General features: G+C 46.7%; 1 protein-coding gene across 2 annotated transcripts in view; it reads right to left on the bottom strand.

The window, feature by feature from the left end:
- Positions 1–26472, bottom strand: part of LOC126271939 (uncharacterized) — an 891928-nt gene that overhangs the window by 670716 nt on the left and 194740 nt on the right. The gene's annotated exons all lie outside the window — the stretch shown is intronic.

Here is a 26472-nt window from a genome sequence, read left to right on the forward strand (position 1 = left end):
CCTGTCGAACTGTGGTATCGTGCTGAAGCTGCATGGGCAGCTGTACCTGTGCACGCCATCCAAGCTCTGTTTGACTCAGTGCTCAGGCGTATCAAGGCCGTTATTACGGCCAGAGTTGGTTGTTCTGCGTACTGATTTTTCAGGATCTGTGCATCCAAATTGCGTGAAAATGTAATCACATGTCAGTTCTAGTATAAAATATTTGTCCAACGAATACCCGTTTACAATCTGCATTTCTTCTTGGTGTAGCAATTTTAATGGCCAGTAGTGTATCACTATTCGAAAATTACGTCCTGTAGATTGCGTCCTTCCATACGTGTGCATTATTGCTATCTGCTCTGGGAGTTCCTCATTCAGTGCTGTAACGTCTCAGTTCGGATACCATGAATTTCATCCTGAATTCTTTGTGTCGATACAGCCAGTGTTCTTAGCCGAGTCCTGTAGACCAGACTCCTAAGATAGCGGCCAGCCCCTGTGGCCGAGTGGTTCTAGGCGCTTCAGCCCGGAACCGCGCTGCTGCTACTGTCGCAGGTTCGAATCCTACCTCTGGCATGGATGTATGTGATGTCCTTAAGTTTTAAGGTTTAAGTAGTTCTAAGTTCTAGGGGACTGATGACCTCAGATGTTAAGTCCCATAGTGCATAGAGCCATATGAACCTAATGGAGCCCCACAGAAGACCACAAATGGACAAATCTGGTGATCTTGGGGGGTATAGTGTCCCTTTTGAAATATTCAAGCCGATATATTTGAAGAAAGTAATAAAAGGACTCTCAATAATATTAGATGAATTTAAACGACAAATTAATTATGAAAATTTATTAAATTTGCTTCAAAGAAATACTATATCGATTGCAATGTAATAAAAAGACATTTATATTAGAAGAGATCGTAGTGCATAACGTTATCGAAACAATCATTATTATCTTTGTCATTATATATATATGAGAAAAAATATATTTAAAATCACTTCGAGTCAGATAATTTCTTCTGCTGCATGTAAGGTACGTTTGCTATTGTAAAGCGGTAGCTTATGTTCTATTTGTTCTCGTACGTAGCGAATAATTCAAGTGTGTATTCTGTGCTTAGTGCAAACATATTTACAAAAAGTGGGTGCATTGTGTTACTTAAAGAACCCATGCAAACAATTCTTCTTGAATTAATAATTGCAAGAAGTTATTTAGCATTTTTTTCAGTCTCTACGAAGCGAGCAGCGGTGATGTTTGACTGGCAACAATTGGCCGCCATTACGCAGCGTATTTAAATTTATTTTTTATGTAACGTATCACCCACAGCGGGAGCAGATTGAATCATTTCAAGTTATTCAATTAACTACAGTGCAAACCTTCACTAATTTTATTTCGTCACAAAATGCATACCTTCAAAGATGCGATTTATTCTAGGTCAGTGAACTTAGCCTGCATTACATTTCGCCGAAAGCATTTGAAATAATTTGTAGGGAGCTGCCGCTACAAATCAATATATGTATATTCCTTATATTATTCCTTTTCTTGTGTTTCACTTAATAATAATAATAATAATAATAATAATAATAATAATAATAAATAACCACAGAAAGGAAAGGATAATATAGAGGCCCAGAAGACGTCACCAAAACTTGACACGACACGGTTACCGAACAGTTCCCACACAGCTGCCCCTGATTGTCTTTCAGTGCTCTACGTCACACCATCCTACTGAAACCAGGTTTCGTGGCTTGGAATATTTTTCAATGCAGGACCAAACAAAAAATTTGCGGTATCTGAACATACCGATCGGAAGTGACAAGCCAGTACGTTCCGCTCTTTACTTTCGAAAAACTGAAGTCCGATGACGCCGCGTGGCTAACTGCACTCCGCGTTCTTCCCTTGTTTGGTTGGTTGATTTGGCGGGGAAGGGACCAAACAGCGAGGTCATCGGTCCCGTCGGATTAAGGAAGGATGGGGAAATTAACCGGCCGTGCCGTTTCAAAGGAACCATCCCGGCATTTGACTGTAGCGACTTAGGGAAATAGCGGAAAACCTAAATCAAGATGGTCGGGCGCTGGTCTGAACCGTCGTCCTCGCGAATGCGAGTCCAGCGTGCTAAACACTGCACCACATCGCTCGGTGTCAGATTGCGGACGTGCAAACAGAGAAACTTTATCCAAGTTTCTATCGCGTTCTTTGAGGGAACCGGACCGTGACGCTCCAAGTCGAAAGAAACGCCGGAACTCCCTCTGTACACTTTCCCATCTATCACTGTTTTTGTACAACATTTTCATGGCAGACGTACGCTGTTGACCGTTTCACTGATCCATAATTGCTAAATGGCGTGATTGTTTACGGATAGAGGATCGTGTGCCGCAGGGTTGCCAACTGCGTATGACAGCCATTACGCATTTCAGACGTTCTCGTTTTTCTGTGGCATGCAGGGCTGCAGACTGGGTCGTCCGCACCGGGACAGACGAGAATAACACGAAAGACACTGTAAGACATTTTTCAAATCATATGCACTACCTATCGTAACTTGTATTAAATATCATAACACTGTTTTTTTGTTGTTGTTTTTTTCTTCACTGCTGTAGAGTTTCGGTGGTAAAACCCGCCATTCGGACGCGTGTGTGTTACAGTCAGTACTTATGCTGGCCGCGCTCCGCTAAAATGCAGTTGAGTGGCCGGAGAACGTGACTCCGTTTCTAGAACACCTGTGGCGTAACACTCTACTTGTAAGTATAACAGCGTAGCGGGTTAAGTACAGCGACACTTCGCGGCCATCTGTTCAGCTGTTCTCTTAAGGAATTGCTCGCATCCTCTGCAGCAGTGCACCTAAAGTAAATGAGTTGCCTTTTCAACAGAAGCAAGAAGTAAGCATACTGCACATCTTGCAGAAACCTTTTTAAAGGTCTTACACTCACTTCCCGACGCCTTTACTGCTTTATAAACTAAACTAGGCTCCATTCGCACAGGCCTACGATTCCGACCGACCGCCGTGTCATCCACAAACCAAAAGCGTCATCGGACGTGCGTCGGGTCAGCACACCGTTCTCCCGACCATCGTCAGTTTTGGTGACCTGCCGCCACTACTATTTGGTCACGTAGCTCCTCAGATGGCCTTACAAGGACAGAGTGCACCCCGCTTGCCAACCGCGCACAGCAGACCTAGAGGGTCAACCCTCCAAGTGTTAGTCACGTTCCAGGATGCTTGACTTCGGTGATCCGACGTAAACCGATGTATCCTCCGCCGCAAGGCGTTAGTTTCGCTCCTGTTGGATTGAAAACAAAACTATGTTTCAACTGAACTGTGATATGTAATATATCAATCGAATCAAATAAAAATGCATGATAAATAGCATGCATAAAAAGTTCTCTGTTTACTTGCCTCGTCAAATTTGGATATAATCTGCAGTATTCAATGACTACCTCCGTCATCTTCGTCACGGGTAAAACTGACTGTCGTGGGTCACGTCGCACATATATTGAGGGTTGAACCCTCTGCTGTTAACGAAGTCTTAGCGCAACTAAGGCGCTTCTCCTTCTGACAGGAAGATTGGTGGGTGATGTGGGATGTCGTGACAGTTTGGTGGTTGCTTGACTTTTGTGCTGTTTTTTTTTTTGTTTTGTTTTTTTTTTTTGGGGGGGGGGGGGAGACAAGAGAGAGGAAGGGGCAGTAGAAGAGTGGCGGAAAAAGAACGGCCCATTGACTAGCCGGGGATATAACATTACAGTATAGAATAAAGGAGAGAAGGAGGAATAGTTAGAGTGAGTGAAATCGAAAGGCCATTATCCTGGCCTCTTCTTCTTCATAGCGGCGTCTTGATGGTGGTGGTGGCAGACAATCTTGAAGTGATGAGTTTGGGGGGGGGGGGGGGGAAGAGAAAGAAGTCAGAGGGTGACAGCTGAAGAAGTGGAAAGAGGAAGGGCCTGTCGTGATTAGGCCAACATTGTGGGCAGAGTGGGTGGAAGGGGGGGGGGGTGGCGTGCTTGGAAGGGTGAATGACATGACATGTTGGTGGATGATCCATGATGTGGGGAAGAGTAGTTGGCATGAGATGAGGTGGCTTGTGCATGCGGAGTCATGGGGGGCGGAATAGAAGGTCAGGCCATCGAGTGGTGGCTAGACGGTGAACACGGGTACCCAGGGAGAGGATTAAGGGATTAGGAGAGTGACGTGTTTGTTGGTAGAAGGAATTGGCTGCGCAGAGGATGCGGGTGCGAAGGAGCGGCACGTCGGCCAGGTTGTGGAGCTCTTGGGTTGGGAAGTCGAAACGGAGGTGGAGGGCACGCCGGAGAGCCCGATTCTGGACGGTTTGGAGTCGGCGGAGGTGGGTGGGGGCAGCATTGCCCCACACCACCGCCGCGTATTCAAGGATGGGACGAACAAGGGAGGTGTACAATCTAACAGCAAGGTGTGTGGGGAGTGAAGAGGTTGGATTGATGAGAGGGTAGAGCAGGCGTAGCCGCCCCGTTGCCTTACGACGCACGTCATCGATGTGGGGGGTGCCAGGTGAGGCGTTGGTTCAGGGTAACACCCAAGTGCTTCGCAGTACGGGTCCAGGAGACTGGGGTACCAAGGACCGTCACTTGAGGGAGCCGAATGGGAATATGGCGTCGGCAGATGATAAGGGCTTGGGTCTTGGAGGGATTAAATGCCAGACGCCAGGTCCTAGCCCAATCGGTTAGGTAATCTGTAGCCCCCTGGAGACTGTCGTGGGCCGGTGAGGGTTCCGCTTTTATAAGCAGTGGACGGCTTCTCATTGGCTGCATGATGTCGCGGTGAAAACGGCGCGTACCGAGGTGGCGGCCTCTATGTCCATAGATTTTGTTCGCGCGCTTTGTCCAGGGCTGCTTGCAGCGCCATCCATCGCAACAGGCGGAGAACTGCGAGGAATGTAAGAAGTCTCCCTCTGCGCTCTTTCTTTATCAACTGCGCGCTTCCGTGCATTGCTGAGTACATATCTTGAGTCATTGTTGAAATTATTTTCACATAGTCTAATTTCAACTGCTTCCCTGATGACAGAATCCTAATTGTTTGAAGCGTGAGCAAGTATTCTTGTTTAATCGAATAAAATCTTATGTTTACTTCACAAACTGTGCTCAGTCACTGCTGATTTTTCTAGAGACCTGTATTTCAGGTGACGCTGATGTTCCACACAGCTATCGGCAACAGTTCCCATAGACTGGCCCACATAATTTTTGCCACACTCGCAAGGAATGCTGTAAATGTCCGGTACTCTCAGGCCGAGGTTATCTTTCACGGGTCGCACCATTTTCTTAATCTTTCTGGGTGGCCGGAAGACTGGTCTGATTCCATGCCGGCTCAGGACTCTACCGATCTTGCTGGTCGTTGCACCGCAGAATGGTAGCCAAGCGATGTGTTGGTCCTCTTTATCTGTTCGAACAGCGTCCTTCCTAGGTTACTTCGCCAGAGTAGATATGATATCACGATCAGAATTTCCAATTTTTCTGAATACCGTCGTCAGATGGTTAACCTCTGAGCCGAGTTGATCCTTGTCCGACTTAGTCCTTGCTCTGTTTACCAAGATATTCAGCATAACTCTCTTCTGAGCTGGGTGGTGAAAACTACTTGCGTTTAGATATAAATCTGTATGCGTCGGTTTTCTGTACACAGAATGTCCGAGACGTCCATCTGATTTTCGCTCCACCAGCACATCTAAGAAGGGTAACTTCCCATCCTTCTACACCTTCACTGTAAATCTTATGTTCTGGTGTATACGATTCAAATGATCAACAAACTGCTGCAGTGCCTCATTGCCATGTGGCCACATTAAAAATGTATCGTCGACATTCCTGAAGAAGCAGGATGGAAGTAAGGGAGCACTGTTCAACGCTCGTTCTTCGAAATCCTCCATGAAAAAGTTAGCTATGGCTGCTGGCAGTGGCGAAACCATGGCTGTTCCGTCAGTCATTTTCCCACCATACACCACCATACAAAAAATAGGTGGTCGTCAAAATGTGTCGAAATAACTTTAGTATTTCAGGAGAGAAATATGCAGCCTTTGTAAACAGAGAGACCACATCTACGTTGATAATGTCATTCGGACCTGTCCTCGTCTATGGACATAGAGGTCGCCACCTCTGCACGCGCCGTTTTCACCGTGACGTCATCCAGCCAATGAGAAGCCGTCCACTGCTTATGGAAGCGGAAGCCTCACCGGTCCACGACAGCCAGTTTTACCCCTGACGAAGATGACGGAGGTAATCATCAAAAGCTCGAGATTTTATCCAAATTTGAGGAGGCAAGTAAACCTAAAAGTGACTCCGTCACGAAAGTCTTCGTAATCGTGATAAATGAATTCTTTGTACCTTCTAATGAAGCTAATGAGGCCTTCGAAAATATTTTTGAGGGAACTGCATAAAGTGGGAAAACTGTTTCCATAACTAGTTCGAACGCACGAAAAAGGCCTTACATTTTAAAAGCGAAGTTTTTTAATAGTAATACAATGATTTGCACGGAAAAATGATTCGTTGCATTGATTTTGTAGACACTTTAAGGCGCTGGTCGCCAGTGGTGTTATACAAGTGTTCCAAGACGTTGCCGACTGTTAAAGGCATTCGCTGCTTCTGGCGCTTCACAGCGTCACCAGCGTCGTTCTCAGAGTTGCCCCATTGTGCGGCCATGTGCGACGTTCCAGCCGAAGTTTCACTGTCTGCAGTCCTCTTGCGTGAAATTAAATCTCTCGATTCCGGCGCTTCTACAGAGCCAAGGAGAAGAGTATTCCACGACCCTCGAAATTGCAGTTTCATTATTGCCAGAAACGTTTCGTTACACGTCTTCTTCCCCGCGCCAGTTCGTGCCCGACTCGGACTGATTCCCCAGTTTTCGGTTTCATCCGATTCATGATCGTCAGCGGACCAGAGTAACGGAGGCATTCGATTACTGTCCTGTCTTCTTTACCGCACGTTTGTGCCTACTTTTATTTTGGTCGCCAGTCTTCTGACTGGCTTGATGCGGCCAGCCACGAATTCCTCTCCTGTGCCAATCTCTTCATCTCAGAGTAGCACTTGCAACCTACTTCCTCAATTATTTGCTTGACGTATTCCAATCTCTGTCTTCCTCTACAGCTTTTGCCCTCTACAGCTCCCTCTAGTACCATGGGAGTCATTCCCTCGTGTCTCAACAGATGTCCTATCATCCTGTCCCTTCTCCTTTTCAGTGTGATAATCTCCGATTCTGTGCAGAACCTCCTCATTCCTTACCCTATCAGTCCACCTAATTTTCAACATTCGTCTGCAGCACCACATCTCAAATGCTTCGATTCTCTTCTGTTCCGGTTTTCCCACAGTCCATGTTTCACTACCATACAATGCTGTACTGCAGAGATACATTCTCAGAAATTTCTTCCTCAAATTAACGCTTCCGACTCCTTAGGTTTACACTCTAGCATTGCCGTTGTGCGGCAGAATAGTGCTAAACGGGGATTTCCACACCTTGCGGCCATTGGCCGGAGCGTAGCTACTGCCGTCCAGCGATTCCATTTGCAATTGTTTTGATATGACGAGTTAAACTCTTGCTACTTGTGTTGTTAAGCCACCAATCGCAGTACAGCCATTGGATGCAGCAGAGAAAAATCTGTCCACAGAAAGGAATCCCACTCAGATGACACATTCACGACTACAGTTGTATTTGACTTGTTGACAAACTGCCTGTTGTCTTCTTTTGCGGGTTCTTCTGCCGACGTGTGTGTGATGATTTTTCTGACGTTTCGCCAGCACGAGTGGCTGGCACTGAAGAAGCATCACCCTCCGTTGCTTGTAATGGACTGGACCCAACAGCAGTGGAGGGTGAAGCTTTGACAGTGCCAACCATTCATCCTGGCGAAACGTTAGAAAAATCATAAAATTACCACACACGCGTCGGCAGAAGAACCCGCAACGGAAGACAGCAGGCAGTTTGTCGCAATTATATTTACTTTTTGGCAGGTGAGCAAAACAGTAATCACTGTGGAATAGCTACGTCAGTAATTACGTTTAATAATGAAAGTAAGGAGTTAGGTATACTTAGTAACGGGAATGTGTAGCGACAACATCGAACGCATACTGTACAAAACTTAATCCTTACTTTTTCAACCCTAATCAGGACAGCTGTATTCCACCAACGAGTTCAGGGCCGTAGTACAAGAAACTAATTTCGAATCTGAACTCATTTCTGGTTTTGCCGACAGTGGATGGAAGTGTCGAGGACCCCGTATATACATATGAACTCGTGTTGGAATATTTCGCTTAGTGTCTCGATCTAAAGAGAGAAAACATTGAATGACTGTTTTTGCCATCGACAGGAACTTCGAGCTTTTTGTCATTCTCTCTGGCGACAGTAAGTGGCTTACATTATTCTTCAGTCAGAGAAAGAATTTCTATGACAGTTTGCACAGTGTAGGCAAAATAATCCTGTCCCAGGAAGTGTTTGGTTGCTTATCTTAAGGTGCACGAAACACAAACTTCCACCGTCCACCCCAATCGCGGGTGAAGTAAGTTGGGTTGTCTATCTCAAGGTGCACGTATACTTCCTGGACCAGATTTATTTTGTCGCCACCGAACATAAGGCTGCTAACAACGCCTATGTAAACAAGTATACGCGTCATACTACAGAAAACTGATGCAGGATTACAACAACTGTGACTGCGTTTTTCCATATGGGCGCATTCAAAGCGAGGCGACTGCAAGACCAATGGAATAGGCTGCCTCGTTCCATAGTGAAGGCTGTGGGGCTATCTGCGCACAGACCGACTCTCCTGGTGCAGCAGTTCCCAACGACGTTCCGCTTCCGGTACCATTGCGGCGTTAAAGCGTCAACACATAAAATTTGATAAACTCCGTCTCATACATTCTGATTTTTGATAATGAAACGGTTCCTGGGTGAGCTTGTTTGTGTCTAGACGTTGCCAGAGCAGTTACTAATTTAGAAAAAAAAACACTGTGCAATGTCTACGTCCTCATCTTAATCTCTACTCCTCAAGTTATATACAAACTGCGCTACAGCTTATGGAGGAGGGTGTGGTACAGTGTGCTGTCGACACCTCGCCGTGCTGAAGTTGGCAGTGACCCATTTGACTGCACCTGCCAACTGCGAGACACGCCCTCCGCTGTTCGCGCTGCCAGCACTATACCGCTAAAGGCGATATTGGCTGGGTTCTGCCTGTGTACTCGAAGCGTTATCAGTTACGCTGTTGTTATTGTGTGTGACGAACCGGCCTACCTCAAGGACACGCAACACGGATTGTGTTCTCGGATAGCTGTCACTCAATGACATTACCTAAGCACTACGAGTGCATCTCTCATATTTCTGCTCTCTGTCTTGGAAGCTACCCAATCGTTAGCATCCACCATCGGGCCGCCCAAACGAAGGGTATCTCTGTCACCACAACGATTCATTCCCTTTCCTGTTTGAACCGCGAACTGTGCGCTTGAAGAGTGACCACAGCTTATATTCCGTATGTACTACGTTTTCTCTGTTTGTCTCTTACGGAGATTCGATAAGAGGTTCAGTTTGAAATCCGTTGCCAACGGAGAGAAGAACATAGCACATGCACACACACAATATGTCAGACACTCAGATTGGTACCAAACGTTGTTATGTCGACAGAGTATGAACCAAAACACCGATTTAGTTTGGAAATTTGTAGTAAGTTCCTATGGGACCAAACTGCTGAGGTCATCGGTCCCTAGGCTTATACAGTACTTAATCTAACTATAACTTACGCTAAGGGCAACACGCACAAAAAATGTTCAAATGTGTGTGAAATCGTATGGGACGTAACTGCTAAGGTTATCAGTCCCTAAGTTTACACACTACTTAAACTTAATTATCCTAAGGGCAAACGCACACACCCATGCCGGAGGGAGGACTCGAACCTCCGACTGGGGAAGCTGCGCGAATCAACTGATGACAATCTTTTTTAATTGCTTACGCGTGAAACTGTTATATGGGAGAACATTTTTCTGACATATAAAAGGACTTTTCGGAGTTTGTTACAATGTTCTTTCGTCAGTCTGTTTTCGCTTCGTTAGTTAAACTTTATGTACTTATTAAACATGTTATTATTTTGTTTATTATTAATTATTATTACTGCTACTATTACTTCCGCACGTGTGATGCAACTGTTTGTTTATTTTTCTGTTCTGACTGTATATTCTGTGAAATTACAAGTCCAATGTGCTCAACAGGTTAGTACTTTCAAAACCCGCGTCCGGTCATCCTGATTTAAGTTTTCCGTGAATTCCCTAAATCGCTTCAGGCAAATGTTGGGATTGTTCCTTCATTCCCCATCTTTCCCTGATCCGACGGGACCGATGACCTCCCTGTTTGGTCCCCTTTCCCCAAATCAACCAAACCACCAACCACTTTTACGTGTCATAAACACGTTGTCCCATATAACACTTTCACGCATAAAAGAATAAAAAAAATTGACGTCGTTAGGGATGGAACCTTTCGTTCTAGGGACGAGGACGTAACGATCTACTAACTTCCCCACAGAAGCAGCGTGTGTTACGTCTTCACAGTTACTCTTGCCTCTGTAGCTCCGTTGTTAGTTTTAAATAACTTGTACGTCCGTTCTACTGGACAGCACCACACAGTACGAACTAAATCGGAGTTTTGGTTTATACTCTGCCTACATACAACGTTTTGTACCGATTTGTCTGACATCTGGAGCTATGGGTGTGAGTTACAAGTCATATTTCCTCGCGGACACTGTGTGCCCGCAATGCAGCGTATTCCATTTGCTACTGCATACTCACGCTTTTTCTCACTACTAATCCTTCCGCCCACAGGAGCAGTTTCCCACCCAAAGGAGGGTGTCCTGAACCTTTCACCGGCTACTTCCGATTGGGAGGCAGAGACTTGCCGTTAATCAAACTGTTTGTAAACATGTAGGACGGATAGAACGCTCATTCCCAAAGTGTATAGCCATCGGTGCAAGCAAATAACTGTAAATAAGAGGGGACGAAAAAATCGTTCAAATTGCTCTGAGCACATAGGACTTAACATCTGAGGTCTTCAGTCTCCTAGACTTAGAACTACTTAAAGATAACTAACCTAAGGACATCACACACATCCATGCCCGTGGCAGGATTCGAACTTGAGACCGGTTCCGGACTGAAGCGCCTAGAACGGCTCGGCCACAGCGGCCGGATAAGAGGGGACGAGCGGAAAGATCTGACGTGGCGATCACTGCCGACCACGAGGCAGGAACCCGACTGGTGGGCTTCTGGGCACGTGTCAGAGTAAGGAAAGGATGTAAGCGGAACAGGAACGCGTGGGGAATCATTCTAGCACGATTCACCCTGCAAACAGGTAAGTGACTTTGAGAAAAGGTAGGCTCAGCAACCTGGAACGACCATGTCTCTCGTGAACACAGTGGTAGGACGGTGGAACAACGTGTAGGCGGCAAGGTTTTGGACGTCCACTCGTCATTACGGATCGTGCATGTCGAAGGCTGACCCGCTTTGTACAGCAGGACAGCCGACTATCCACAGAGTACAGGGCTGGTGCGGAGACAACAATCAGAGCAGACTGTTGAACATGGGCATCCGTACCAGACGCCGCCTACATGGTACAATGTTGATCCAACAACATTGTCAATTGAGATTGCAGTGGGCGTGGAAACATCGAGAATGGACCTGGGATCACCTGAAACGTATCGCCCGATCGGATGAATCACTTCTCTTGTTAGCGCATGTCGATGATGCGTACCAGCATATAAGCGAACGGCTGCTCGAAATATGGACACCATACCATAGACTCAGGCCGGTGGAGGCAATACTGTACGGAGTACATTCATCTGGCCTTCCGTGTGACATGCGGTAGCAATCCAAGGCACAATCACAGATGGAGAATACACGAACGTTATTGCGGACCACGTCCATCGCTTCACGCGTAACGTTTTCTCCGATCGCGATGCTATCTTCCACCAGGATAACTGCGCTTGTCACAAGGCCAGTATCGTGCCATAGTGTGACGAGGAGCATGATAGTGAACTTACGCGAATGACGCGGCCGCCAGATTCGCCTGCTCTGAACCCAGTGAAAAACATCTGTGACTGTACCGGGCTAGCTGTGCGCTCACAATCCACCCTTCAGACGACACGCCCTCGCCAGTGAGATCAAGTCACGATATTCACTGTTTGAATATTATTGTCGCCCCATAATGACGTTTGATCGGGTGAGATGACGTGTCGTAAGGACTGGTGTATCCGCGCCGCCAACAGTCGAGAAAAGATCTTGAAATCGCTGTTCAATAGCGTCAACGGGCGGTAGTTCAAATGGTTCAAATGGCTCTGAGCACTATGGGACTTAACTTCTAAGGGCATCAGTCCTCTAGAACTTAGAACTACTTAAACCTAACTAACCTAAAGACATCACACACATCCATGCCCGAGGCAGTATTTGAACCTGCGACCGTAGCGGTCGCGCGGTTCCAGATTGTAGCGCCTAGAACCGCTCGGCTACCTCGGCCGGCGAGCGGTAGTCCTGCAGCCGTGAGCCACAGGACGGTTTGTGAATAGTAGTAACAACCCCTTCCACAAGGACCGCAGGGAGTGGCTCTTCCGGGGATAGTAGTTGGCGACAGATGTCTGTCCATCGGGTGGCCAACCAATATTGAAAAGTCCGGTAAAATTCCAAGGGGAGGCCGTAATTTCTTCCATCAAGGCCGCTTCCATTGCCGGGGTGACGGTGCAGTAAACTGTCTGAGAGACGTCTTCCAGTGCTGTCGGATCAGGAGTCTGAGCTGAATAGAGCTGGGAATAATGATCGTAGAACGCTGTGTTTATGTCTTGTCGCGTGGTGAGGCGACGACCGTCCTCTATCTTGATGAAGCGTATCAGCGCTCTTTGGCGTCGTTTACGTTCACGAAGTACGTGGAACATTGACGGGCGTTCGCTTGGTATCCGATTCTGTGCCCTCGATCAGATGACCACCCCATCTAGGTGTGTGTGTGTGTGTGTGTGTGTGTGTGTGTGTGTGTGTGTGTGTGTGTGTGTGTGTGTTGGGGCTTATGGGTGCTCAACATCGTGGTCATCAGCGCCCTGACACACATTAAAAGGAACGAATGAGGACAGACCCAATAAAACTGAAGCACACACTCAAAGAAATCAGGAAAAGAAGGATAATGCTACATTCATCTCCCTAAAATCTTCGTAAAAACATTTGACATGGCACAGAACTTTAAAACTGGGGTGGCGTCGCATATTAGCGATGATCTGAGCCTTAGCACGGTGGACCGCCGTTTGTCGTGGCGGAGACGGCGCCATAGCATCACAGTCAAGCAGTATCCTGAAGGAAAAATAGGGTGTGTGTCTACGCCAAACAGTGTGGTCGCGACCGTAGGTTATCAACGTTCGCCTCAGTGCCGGTTTGGCGCAGTTCAACCACCAGCGGATCGTTGTGGGATATGCACGGAGGCGATTTTCACACAAATGCCACGTATCCTCAACAGCTTGGCGGCAATCCGGGTACGACAGGTGACCGATGTTTAATTTCCACGGGCTGCGGCTTCTCCACACTTGTCGCCGCAGGATGACGGCACAAATGTAAGCTGAGTGTTCCTAGAAAGTTGCAGGACACAGTTCCGTATCCTCTGTCCCACCGGCAAGAGAGCGTGAGATAAATCAGGTCGATGCGACTGGAAGAGTCACTCGTGAAGTGTGTGAATCCAGGTCAGTGGCCGTCAAGATGTTCCCAAGTGTCCACCATCTGCATGTCTGCCGGCCGCGGTGGTCTCGTGGTTCTAGGCGCACAGTCCGGAACCGTGCGACTGCTACGGTCGCAGGTTCGAATCCTGCCTCGGGCATGGATGTGTGTGATGTCCTTAGGTTAGTTAGGTTTAAGTAGTTCTAAGTTCTAGGGTACTGATGGCCACAACAGTTGAGTCCCATAGTGCTCAGAGCCATTTGAGCCAATCTGCATGTCTCGGATTAGCGTCTCGAGTTCCGGGCACGGATTATATCGGGGGAGTTGGTCTCTGGGCGCCAGTACGCAATTGTAGTCACCTCCAAACACCAGATGGTCGTGGCGGCCCTGGAAGAGCGGGGCGACGTCTTCCGCAAAGAATCGTGAACGTTCGCTACGTTTGTCAGTCCCGGAAGGTGCGTAGATATTGATAAGGCGGACACCCAGTACTGTGAGTGCCATTCCTCTTGCCCCAGGCAGAAACAGGATACCGCGCGCCACTATCCCTTCCCGAAGACGTTCAGCGACACCGCTGCCTGTGGGGGAAGCTGGAGAGACGTATGCATCGTAACCGCACATGCCTGGGAAGTCATCGACGTACACTTCCTGGAGAAGGGCTATATCGATGGAAGCAGAATTCAACATATCCTGAAGCAAGGATAACTTAGAGCGCGTCCGTGCAGTGTTTAAAGTCGCACGATGAGTTTGATGTCTATCCATAGAACCCGGGTTGGCCATCAGCATCCTTGTAAGGCTGTCTCGTCGCTGTATCTGATGATGGAAAAGGATTAACACTGGTGCGGTGAAGTCCGCCGCGTGTCGTCCGACACGATGGGTAAGGAGTTTTCCTCACAGTCGTTAGACCAGTGGCCATTATATACACTCCTGGAAATTGAAATAAGAACACCGTGAATTCATTGTCCCAGGAAGGGGAAACTTTATTGACACATTCCTGGGGTCAGATACATCACATGATCACACTGACAGAACCACAGGCACATAGACACAGGCAACAGAGCATGCACAATGTCGGCACTAGTACAGTGTATATCCACCTTTCGCAGCAATGCAGGCTGCTATTCTCCCATGGAGACGATCGTAGAGATGCTGGATGTAGTCCTGTGGAACGGCTTGCCATGCCATTTCCACCTGGCGCCTCAGTTGGACCAGCGTTCGTGCTGGACGTGCAGACCGCGTGAGACGACGCTTCATCCAGTCCCAAACATGCTCAATGGGGGACAGATCCGGAGATCTTGCTGGCCAGGGTAGTTGACTTACACCTTCTAGAGCACGTTGGGTGGCACGGGATACATGCGGACGTGCATTGTCCTGTTGGAACAGCAAGTTCCCTTGCCGGTCTAGGAATGCTAGAACGATGGGTTCGATGACGGGTTGGATGTACCATGCACTATTCAGTGTCCCCTCGACGATCACCAGAGGTGTACGGCCAGTGTAGGAGATCGCTCCCCACACCATGATGCCGGGTGTTGGCCCTGTGTGCTTCGGTCGTATGCAGTCCTGATTGTGGCGCTCACCTGCACGGCGCCAAACACGCATACGACCATCATTGGCACCAAGGCAGAAGCGACTCTCATCGCTGAAGACGACACGTCTCCATTCGTCCCTCCATTCACGCCTGTCGCGACACCACTGGAGGCGGGCTGCACGATTTTGGGGCGTGAGCGGAAGACGGCCTAACGGTGTGAGGGACCGTAGCCTAGCTTCATGGAGACGGTTGCGAATGGTCCTCGCCGATACCCCAGGAGCAACAGTGTCCCTAATTTGCTGGGAAGTGGCGGTGCGGTCCCCTACGGCACTGCGTAGGATCCTACGGTCTTGGCGTGCATCCGTGCGTCGCTGCGGTCCGGTCCCAGGTCGACGGGCACGTGCACCTTCCGCCGACCACTGGCGACAACATCGATGTACTGTGGAGACCTCACGCCCCACGTGTTGAGCAATTCGGCGGTACGTCCACCCGGCCTCCCGCATGCCCACTATACGCCCTCGCTCAAAGTCCGTCAACTGCACATACGGTTCACGTCCACGCTGTCGCGGCATGCTACCATTGTTAAAGACTGCGATGGAGCTCCGTATGCCACGGCAAACTGGCTGACACTGACGGCGGCGGTGCACAAATGCTGCGCAGCTAGCGCCATTCGACGGCCAACAACGCGGTTCCTGCTGTGTCCGCTGTGCCGTGCGTGTGATCATTGCTTGTACAGCCCTCTCGCAGTGTCCGGAGCAAGTATGGTGGGTCTGACACACCGCTTTTGATGTGTTCTTTTTTCCATTTCCAGAAGTGTACCATCGGCTGTTGGTGGCTGTTTGTGGCTGCTGCGTCGCTCGGCGCAGACTGCTTCGGCGCTACCGTTTGGGAATCGGCAGCGGCTGTCTGCTTGTGATCCTGCTGTTCTGTGGGGTCGGAGGGGCTCAAACCGTCACCAAGGCGATCTGTTGGGTGGGATGTTACTTCTGCCTCTGTACCGCCCATGAGTGTCCACCGTCCATGTCAAACGATCGGTGCAAGCACTCGTCCGATGGAGCATGCCGCCGTCTCTTGTGCTTCCGCGGGGAACGCTGTTTACGGACGTGTGTTTCAGTATCCGAATGTGGGTGGATTTCTTCAGCTGCTCCGGTATCTCGAAGAAAAGCCGCTGTCGCCACAACCCGAGGGTCAATGTCCATCCTGACATCCGTGCTTCCTTGCAAGGTCGGTCGTTGATTATCCTCAGGAGAGGGCGCCGTTGTAGAGGCCGGATCCGGTACTGCAGAATCCATCGTAGCCTCGCTATTGGGGGCGGCTATCGGACGAATGTGGTCAGCATCGGAAAGGGTTGCCGCCCGTGCAAGCTCGGCATAATTGATAGGAAGGATCGTCACTGTAGGTGGAGGCATAGATTCACCAGTCGCGAGCCGGCAAGGTGACCGAGCGGTTCTAGGCGCTTCATTCTGGAACCGCGTGACCGCTACGCAGGTTCGAATCCTGGCTCGGGGATGGACGTGTGTGATGTCCTTAGGTTAGTTAGGTTTAAGAAGTTCCAAGTTCTGGGGGACTAATGACCTCAGAAATTGAGTCACATAGTGCTCAGAGCCATTTGAACCATTTTGTATGTATGAATGTGCCGTATTACGTCGGTAGTGATGGACTCTAAACTAGCGACGACGAAGTAGTAAACAACTGCGGGCACTCGCGACCGCGCGGACGGAACGTAAACATGACGTCCTCGCCGCAGCGCTGCGGAAAGCAGACTGTGGCCATTCGGCTAGCAGTTCCCGTTTAAGTTGTCCTTCGTCTTTTGCAGAATTGAGAGCCTTTATATTTACCTTGTAATCGGTGGTGTGCGTACTGTAAGACCTTCGGTACACACACCATTAGATTATTTGACTTGCCGCTCTAACGAAATAGGCGAGTGTCAGCAATATGTCTCGTGGTCTTATCGTGACGTGTTTATCTTCTGCCGTTAGGTCGGACGATAGAAATGCCACTTGCACGCATACAGTAGCAGATTGACGGTGACCAACTTTAAACAGAACTTGATTAATTTTCACATACATTTATGAAAATAATAAAAACATATATATTACGTAAATTGATTCTGGATGCTGTTTACAATTGACAATCTGAAGTTCCTTTGGTCTTGGTACGTTAATCTTATTCTCACATATCTCTGATACTTGACAATGTGTCTATACATTTGTCTTCATGGCTGTGTACAGAAATATGGTAATCTTGTTAGGTGCAGACTGAAACTTGACTATAGGCTAATGAAGACTGACTAATCGGAGGTCTGTACACTTGTTATAATACCTCGTGCGTTCATGTATCACTGCGCGAGTGTGATCCGCGAGGAGAAAAGGTTCTACGTTTGCAGCAATCTCATTGGCTGCGTTACATATTAATACGCGGATAGGCGGAAGCAGAATTCGGTCCGTCTCTAAGACAGCGCCATCTCGTAGTGCGGAGACAGACGAGCGCTGCGCCTGCACTGTTGGGCTTGGCGGGGCGCGCTCTAGTGGGAAAGTTGTGTACGCGCTGACTACGGGGAACTATCTACACAACAAAATCGAAATTTAACTGATTCGTTCCGGTACCCATGTGAATGACAAGTTTTATTATTTATAGTCAATTGCCTCTTTTCGCACCACACGGGTATCTGGCCTAAATCAATTTGCAATCGGTTGACTTTACTGACGGTAAATGACAGTATCATCTGCAAACAATCTAACATGGCTTTGGGGAACCCCAGACATCGCTTCTGTTTTACTCCACTAGTTTCCGTCAATTACCACAAACTGTGTCCTTCCTAACGTGAAATCACGAATCCAGTCGCACGACTGAGACGATACCGCGCAGGCACGCAATTTGCCTGGAAGCCTTATCGTTTTGTGGTCCTGCTCTCCGGACAGCGGAGAGGTGCAGCACGTAGCGCTGTTGCGCACTCGGGAAGAGGAAGAGCCCTGTGGGCGGGACAGTAGGCAGCGACGAGGAACGGCGGAGCAGCGGGGCAGAAAAGGTAGGCCCGCAACGCCAGCCAAAGGCGCCGCCGGCGATGACGTCATCAGGCGTGCCGGCGCCGGCGCCGGGACACGCCCACGAGCCGCGCCGCTGGCTGCCGGCGCGGCAGGGGGAGCCAGCCCAGCATTCGTCTGCAGTGTCCTCACTGGAGGCACGATTAGTATCTTTCAGACGAGGAAGTAGAAGTGCATGTGGTATCGATAGCAACTGTAATGTTACGTGAGCCTCACTGCTCCTTTTTTTTAAAAAAATAACCCAGTAATGTGTGTAAATACCGTAAATGTAACTTTGATTCAAAAAGTACTTGAAGTGAAGTGAAGCGTAGCTGGACAGCAAGAAACTCGTTGGTGCGCAATCCCCGTACCGATGTAGTTGTTGTTGTCCTCTCCAGTTCTGAGACTGGTTTGATGCAGCTCCCCATGCTAATCTATCCTGTGCAAGCATCTTCATCTCCCAGTACCTACTGCAACCTACATCCTTCTGAATCTGCTTAGTGTATTCATCTCTTGGTCTCCCTCTACGATTTTTTCCCTCCACGCTGCCCTCCAATGCTAAATTTGTAATCCCTTGATGCCTCAGTCCATGTCCTACCAGCCGATCCCTTCTTCTAGTCAAGTTGTGCCACAAACTTCCCTTCTCCCCAATCCTATTCAATACTTCCTCATTAGTTATGTGATCTACCCATCTAATCTTCAATATTCTTCTGTAGTACCACATTTCAAAAGCTTCTATTCTCTTCTTGTCCAAACTATTTATTGTCCATGTTTCACTTCCATACATGGCTACACTCCATACAAATATTTTCAGAAACGACTTCCTGACACTTAAATCTATACTCGATGTTAACAAATTTCTCTTCTTCAGAAACGCTTTCCTTGCCATTGCCAGTCTACATTTTATATCCTCCCTACTTCGACCATCATCAGTTATTTTGCTAGCCAAATAGCAAAACTCCTTTACTACTTTAAGTGTCTCATTTCCTAATCTAATTCCCTCAGCATCACCCGACTTAATTCGACTGCATTCCATTATCATTGTTTTGCTTTTGTTGATGTTCATCTTATATCCTCCTTTCAAGACACTGTCCATTCCGTTCAACTGCTCTTCCAAGTCCTTTGCTGTCTCTGACAGAATTACAATGTCATCGGCGAACCTCACAGTTTTTATTTCTTCTCCATGGATCTTAAACACTAGATCGCGTTTTTCTTTTGTTTCCTTTACTGCTTGCTCAATATACAGATTGAATAACATCAGGGAGAGGCTACAACCCTGTCTCACTCCCTTCCCAACCACTGCTTCCCTTTCATGCCCCTCGACTCTTATAACTGCCATCTGGTTTCTGTACAAATTGTAAATAGCCTTTCGCTCCCTGTATTTTACACCTGCCACCTTTAGAATTTGAAAGAGAGTATTCCAGTCAACATTGTCAAAAGCTTTCTCTAAGTCTACAAATGCTAGAAACGTAGGTTCGCATTTCCTTAATCTTTCTTCTAAGATAATTCGTAGGGTCAGTATTGCCTCACGTGTTCCAGTGTTTCTACGGAATCCAAATTGATCTTCCCCGAGGTCGGCTTCTGCTAGTTTTTCTATTCGTCTGTAAAGAATTCGTGTTAGTATTTTGCAGCTGTATCTTATTAAACTGATTGTTCGGTTATTTTCACATCTGTCACCACCTGCTTTCTTTGGGATTGGAATTATTATATTCTTCTTGTAGTCTGAGGGTATTTCGCCTGTCTCAGACATCTTGCTCACCAGCTGGTAGAGTTTTGTCAGGACTGGTTCTCCCATGGCCGTAAGTAGTTCTAATGGAATGTTGTCTACTCCCGGGGCCTTGTTTCGACTCAGGTCTTTTAGTGCTCTGTCAAACTCTTCACGCAGTATCGTGTCTCCCATTTCATCTTCATCTACATCCTCTTCCATTTCCATAATATTGTCCTCAAGTACGTCGCCGTTGTATAGACCCTCTGTATACTCCTTCCACCTTTCTGCTTTCCCTTCTTCGCTTAGAACTGGGTTTCCATCTGAGCTCTTGATGTTCATACAAGTGGTTCTCTTATCTCCAAAGGTCTCTTTAATTTTCCTGTAGGCTGTATCTATCTTACCCCTAGTGAGATAAGCCTCCAAATTCTTACATTTGTCCTCTAGCCATGCCTGCTTAGCCATTTTGCACTTCCTGTCGATCTCATTTTTGAGACGTTTATATTCCTTTTTGTCTGCTTCATTTACTGTATTTTTATATTTTCTCCTTTCATCAATTAAATTCAATATTTCTTCTGTTACCCAAGAATTTCTACTAGCCCTCGTCTTTTTACGTACTTGATCCTCTGCTGCCTTCACTACTTCATCCCTCAGAGCTACCCATTCGTCTTCTACTGTATTTCTTTCTCCCATTCCTGTCAATTGTTCCCTTATGCTCTCCCTGAAACTCTGTACAACCTCTGGTTTAGTCAGTATATCCAGGTCCCATCTCCTTAATTTCCCACCTTTTTGCAGTTTCTTCAGTTTTAATCTACAGTTCATAACCAATAGATTGTGGTCAGAGTCCACATCTGCCTCTGGAAATGTCTTACAATTTAAAACCTGGTACCTAAATCTATGTCTTACCATTATATAATCTATCTGATACCTTTTAGTATATCCGGGATTCTTCCATGTATACAACCTAGTTTTATGATTGTTGAACCAAGTGTTAGCTACGATTAAGTTATTCTCTGTGCAAAATTCTAACAGACGGCTTCCTCTTTCATTTCTTAGCCCCAATCCATATTCACCTACTATGTTTCCTTCTCTCCCTTTTCCTACACTCGAATTCCAGTCACCCATGACTATTAAATTTTCGTCTCCCTTCACTACCTGAATAATTTCTTTTATTTTATCATACATTTCTTCAATTTCTTCGTCATCTGCAGAGCTAGTTGACATATGAACTTGTACTACTGTAGTAGGTGTGGGCTTCGTGTCTATCTTGGCCACTATAATACGTTCACAATGCTGTTTGTAGTTGCTTACCCGTACTCCTATTTTTTTTATTCATTATTAAACCTGTTTGATTTTGTATTTATAACCCTGTATTCACCTGACCAGAAGTCTTGTTCCTCCTGCCACCGAACTTCACTAATTCCCACTATATTTATCTTTAACCTATCCATTTCCCTTTTCAATTTTTTTAACCTACCTGCCCGATTAAGGGATCTGACATTCCACGCTCAGATCCGTAGAATGCCAGTTTTCTTTCTCTTGATAACGACATCCTCTTGAGTAGTCCCCGCCCGGAGATCCGAATGGGGGACTGGTTTACCTCCGGAATATTTTACCCAAGAAGACGCCATCATCATTTAACCATACAGTAAAGCTGCATGCCCTCGAGAGAAATTACCGCTGTAGTTTCCTCTTGCTTTCAGCCGTTCGCAGTACCAGCACAGCAAGGCCGTTTTGGTTAGTGTTACAAGGCCAGATCAGTCATCCAGGCTGTTGCCCCTGCAACTACTGAAAAGGCTGCTGCCCCTCTTCAGGAACCACACGTTTGTCTGGCCTCTCTCAACAGATACCCCTCCGTTGTGGTTGCACCTACGGTACGGCTATCTGTATCGTTGAGGCACGCAAGCCTCCCCACCAACGATAGTAGTTGTGAATCTTTGAGTACGTACTTTAAAAAGAGAGAGAGAGAGAGAGAAAACTGTTAATCTGTATCTTGTGGAAAGAGGATGTGTTGCTAGGCAGTCGCTCAGAAGGTGTTACATTTAATGAAAATTGATATTTTTAGTGATAAAACCGAGTGAAGTGTGCGTCAGAGTTGCCAAACATTTATGTATACAAATTTTCTGAAAAGTGAAGAATAGAAATATCTTATTTTTGGAAAAGGAGCTGAACTTCATTGTCATCGCCATCTATCAATCGACAGAATTGTAAGTGTACAAAGCTCACTAAAATACAGGGAAAGTGCATTCTCTATAGTTTTCATTCAATAAGTAACAACCTCTCATAATTTCTTAATTACAGTAAGTGGATTATGTTCTTGTACAATAATATGGTGCTGAACTCCACTGACCAATTTTGATGTAGCAGGACGTGTAGTTTGAAGGAAGTCTGTGTGCCAAGCAATCTCCTTTTCTCACGAAAAGCAGATTGCTGTTTGATCTTATTTACTTACAACAGTGGTCCCTTAGGTACGAAAAGCTACGAAAACATGGGCTCAAAGCTATCCACAGTCTGGCCAAGTAACTAACGAGTCGTATTTTAAACCTTTAAGAACAATAACCTCCTCCAAATTGTAATACGTCACCACCTCGTGCAGAAGCTGATCATTCAAGGAGGCAGCAACCAAAATTCAGGTACCAGTTACGACTTAAAGTAAAAATCTCAATCAAAAATCAATCTCTCTCTCTCTCTCTCTCTCTCGCTATCTCTCTCCAAACACGTATATAAATATTCATATTATCAAAAAAAGTTATTTTATACAACGATGCCACGGCGTATTAAAGTTATTAGGCTGGCATTACGACAGACACCGACAACAGCGCCCTCTTGTCGGTGCTGTGCAGATCTACGAGCTCCGCTCCAGATACTGCCATTTTCATCGAGAGCAGACGGCCTGGAACATCGCTTAAACTGCAGTGTATGTTAACTTGCTATTCAGACCTGGTACTACTCAGGACGGGATGTACGCAAAGTTATGTAACCATTTATTAATTTGTTTTTGCCTGTAGTAAACATCTAATATTTTAATCGCAGTACCGAAGTGCTCGTGCACTTCTGCTCCCACTCGCTTTCTTCATTCGGCCTACCATTCAGTTTTCATTAGCAGATCCACGCGCCCCCTTCCAGGTGGCATACAAAAGTGCAGATTCTAGCGACCGAGCATATGCATTTCGTCTATTCCACCTCAGCATATTCCTACCACAATGCGGTGTCGCATACGACACATCTTGTTTGTTTTCGTTTGCACAGCAACCAGTGCCATTGTTGGAGGGCTGCGACCTTCAGTTATCAGGCGCTAGTTCGAAAGACAGCGACTTGAGAAGGTAACTAGTTACCTTAAAGAGGAACGACAGGGTGGCGGTCCAAAAACTCGAAATTTTTTGATCAAGGAATTCGAATGTACATACATTAAAGAATTATTCCCCAAAATACAGAGCCCGCCAGAAAAATGTATACACACTTTAAGGAACGAAAAGTATTATTCACGAAGCCTGCCGTCAGTTCCCAGCGGGACTCATCAGCAGAAGCAGCATTCTCCTGAAGATGGCGAACAGTTGGATTGCCGAAATATCGAGTCAAGTTGTTTTTAGGATCCGGCAGCAAACCCAAAGAGACTTTAAAGACTTATTACGCCGGGAAAGCCTACGTAATCACAAATAAAAATTTTGTTCCTAATTAAAGATAATTTTGTATTTTTGTAAATATACACATTTCGAACTTGTATTTACGTATTTAATCCAAATGGCACCTGATTTATACGAGGAAAAACAGCTTTTCAACTAAGTGTCGTATACGGAAGGGTTTGTAACATGCGACCTGATATTACACCATGCGGCAGGAAGGTTAATAACTGTTCAAGCTGGTTGATGGTTCATTGTTCACGGCCTACCTAATGGCTTCAATCTCCAATAAAAATTTTATTTTGAATATTTCACATTAGTACTGAAGGAATTTAAAAATTTAAAATGCTGTCATAATCTTCCCATCAAGAAGCTTAATTTCATGTTGAAGGTTTAATACACAGTAAGACGAATGTCACAGTTAGAAAATATGTACGTGTCTTCAGGCGCCGTAACTCACTGCGCGTAAGTCAACCGGAATGCAGGCTGATTTTTTTCCACCGTGTTACAAACTCTACGGATTGATCGATGAGAGGATACGGAACAAAAAATATCTAATGCATACTTTCCTTGATGCAGACCATTTATTCAATATTTTGTTACAGAGACTGCTGTCTAATACGCGCTGTACCAAGCAGCCACAGAATGTATGGTTTCATCGTAGACAGTGGTACAGTTCCTCATGCGTCATTCTCTAGCGCCCTCTCCTGCCATAGTAATTGGTAATGTTGCGTCCGATTCATTCTCTTGCTGACTCACCTTGTAGTGGATGTGATACAGGATTGTACCCAACGGTTACGCATTCGAATCGAGAGGTTGCCGACTTAGTGGTGTTTACTTATGGAAAGGCAACGAGCGGCGTACAGCAAGGTTGTATCAGGAGAGCTATCCCTGCCGACAACAACCACAGCAGTCATTGTTTCGAACAGTGCTTCGCCGTTCGAGAAAAGTCGTTTCAGGAAGCAGGAAATCATGAAGGACGGACCCGCAATGTTCGGACAACAGACTAGGAGGAAAATGTGGAAGGCGAGCGCAGTTTCAGCACCAGGCAGTTGGCCAGCCAGTACAGGGTAAGCCAAACGACCGTGTAGAACATTCTCCACGACAATTGTTTCTAGTCGGCCGGCGTGGCCGAGCGGTTCTAGGCGCTACAGTCTGGGACCACACGATCGCTACGGTCGCAGGTTCGAATCCTGCCTCGGGCATGGGTGTGAGTGATGTCCTTAGGTTAGTTAGGTTTAAGTAGTTCTAAGTTCTAGGAGACTGATGACCTCAGAAGTTAAGTCCCATAGCGCTCAGAGCCATTTTTTTGAACAACTCTTTCTACCCTTATCACTTAGAGCGTATGTGAGGCTTACTGCCGACAAACTCTCCACCACGGGAGCTGTTTTGTCACTGGTTTCTTCACCAGGCAACCACGATTCTGGGACTTTTGTCATCCATCCTTTTCACAGATGAGACCACCTTCACGAAGAGTGGTATCTTCAACTTTTCATAATGTTGTTGTTGTTGTTGTCTTCAGTCCTGAGACTGGTTTGATGCAGCTCTCCATGCTACTCTATCCTGTGCAAGCTGCTTCATCTCCCAGTACCTACTGCAACCCACATCCTTCTGAATCTGCTTAGTGTATTCATCTCTTGGTCTCCCTCTACGATTTTTACCCTCCACGCTGCCCTCTAATGCTAAATTTGTGATCCCTTGATGCCTCAAAACATGTCCTACCAACCGATCCCTTCTTCTAGTCAAGTTGTGCCACAAACTTCTCTTCTCCCCAATCCTATTCAATACCTCCTCATTAGTTACGTGATCTACCCATCTAATATTCAGCATTCTTCTGTAGCACCACATTTCGAAAGCTTCTATTCTCTTCTTGTCCAAACTAGTTATCGTCCATGTTTCACTTCCATACACGGCTACACTCCAAACAAATACTTTCATAAACGACTTCCTGACACTTAAATCTATATTCGATGTTAACAAATTTCTCTTCTTGAGAAACGCTTTCCTTGCCATTGCCAGTCTACATTTTATATCCTCTCTACTTCGACCATCATCAGTTATTTTACTTCCTAAATAGCAAAACTCCTTTACTACTTTAAGTGTCTCATTTCCTAATCTAATTCCCTCAGCATCACCCGATTTAATTTGACTACATTCCATTATCCTCATTTTGCTTTTGTTGATGTTCATCTTATATCCTCTTTTCAAGACACTGTCCATTCCGTTCAACTTCTCACCTGTTATATGCAGATCCCCCATGGTGTCAGTGAATCATCAGCAAGGGTGCAGACGGAATGTGTGGTCCGAGTTGACCGGCGACCGTATCTTGGGACCAGTCTTCCCTCCACGTCGCTTAACAGGCCGGAACTTGCGGAGTTTCTTGTCGGAGTCACTTTGCCTTTCGTGCTGGGAGAAGTGTCACTGATGATTCGACGGGTGATGTGGCTGCTACATGATAGCGCCGTTAACGTTCGGACGGATCTCAATTGTGTCATCCCTGGTCGATGGATCGGACGAGGGGGTCCAGTTGCATGGCCTTCTCGTTCACTGCATCTCAATCCGTGCGGTTTCTAGTTATGGGGCCATCTCAACAGAATCGAGTATGCAGAGCCCATTCCAGACGTTGAGACACTGCAGCGGCGTATTGATGCTGCCTTTGGCACTGTCCTGATGCAGCGTGGTCGATGTGAACGTGTACGCGCGTACACACATACATTAAGGCACATGGAAACAGTTTTCAACACGTACAGTGACTATGGCTGTGTGGTACAGCGCTTATTTGGTGGTGGTTAGTGTTTAACGTCCCGTCGACAACGAAGTCATTAGAGACGGAGCGCAAGCTCGGGTTAGGGAAGGATTGGGAAGGAAATCGGCCGTGCCCTTTCAAAGGAACCATCCCGGCATTTGCCTGAAACGATTTAGGGAAATCACGGAAAACCTAAATCATGATGGCCGGGACGGGATTGAACCGAC

This window comes from Schistocerca gregaria, chromosome 5, assembly GCF_023897955.1.
Source record: "Schistocerca gregaria isolate iqSchGreg1 chromosome 5, iqSchGreg1.2, whole genome shotgun sequence".
Lineage (NCBI taxonomy): Eukaryota > Metazoa > Arthropoda > Insecta > Orthoptera > Acrididae > Schistocerca > Schistocerca gregaria.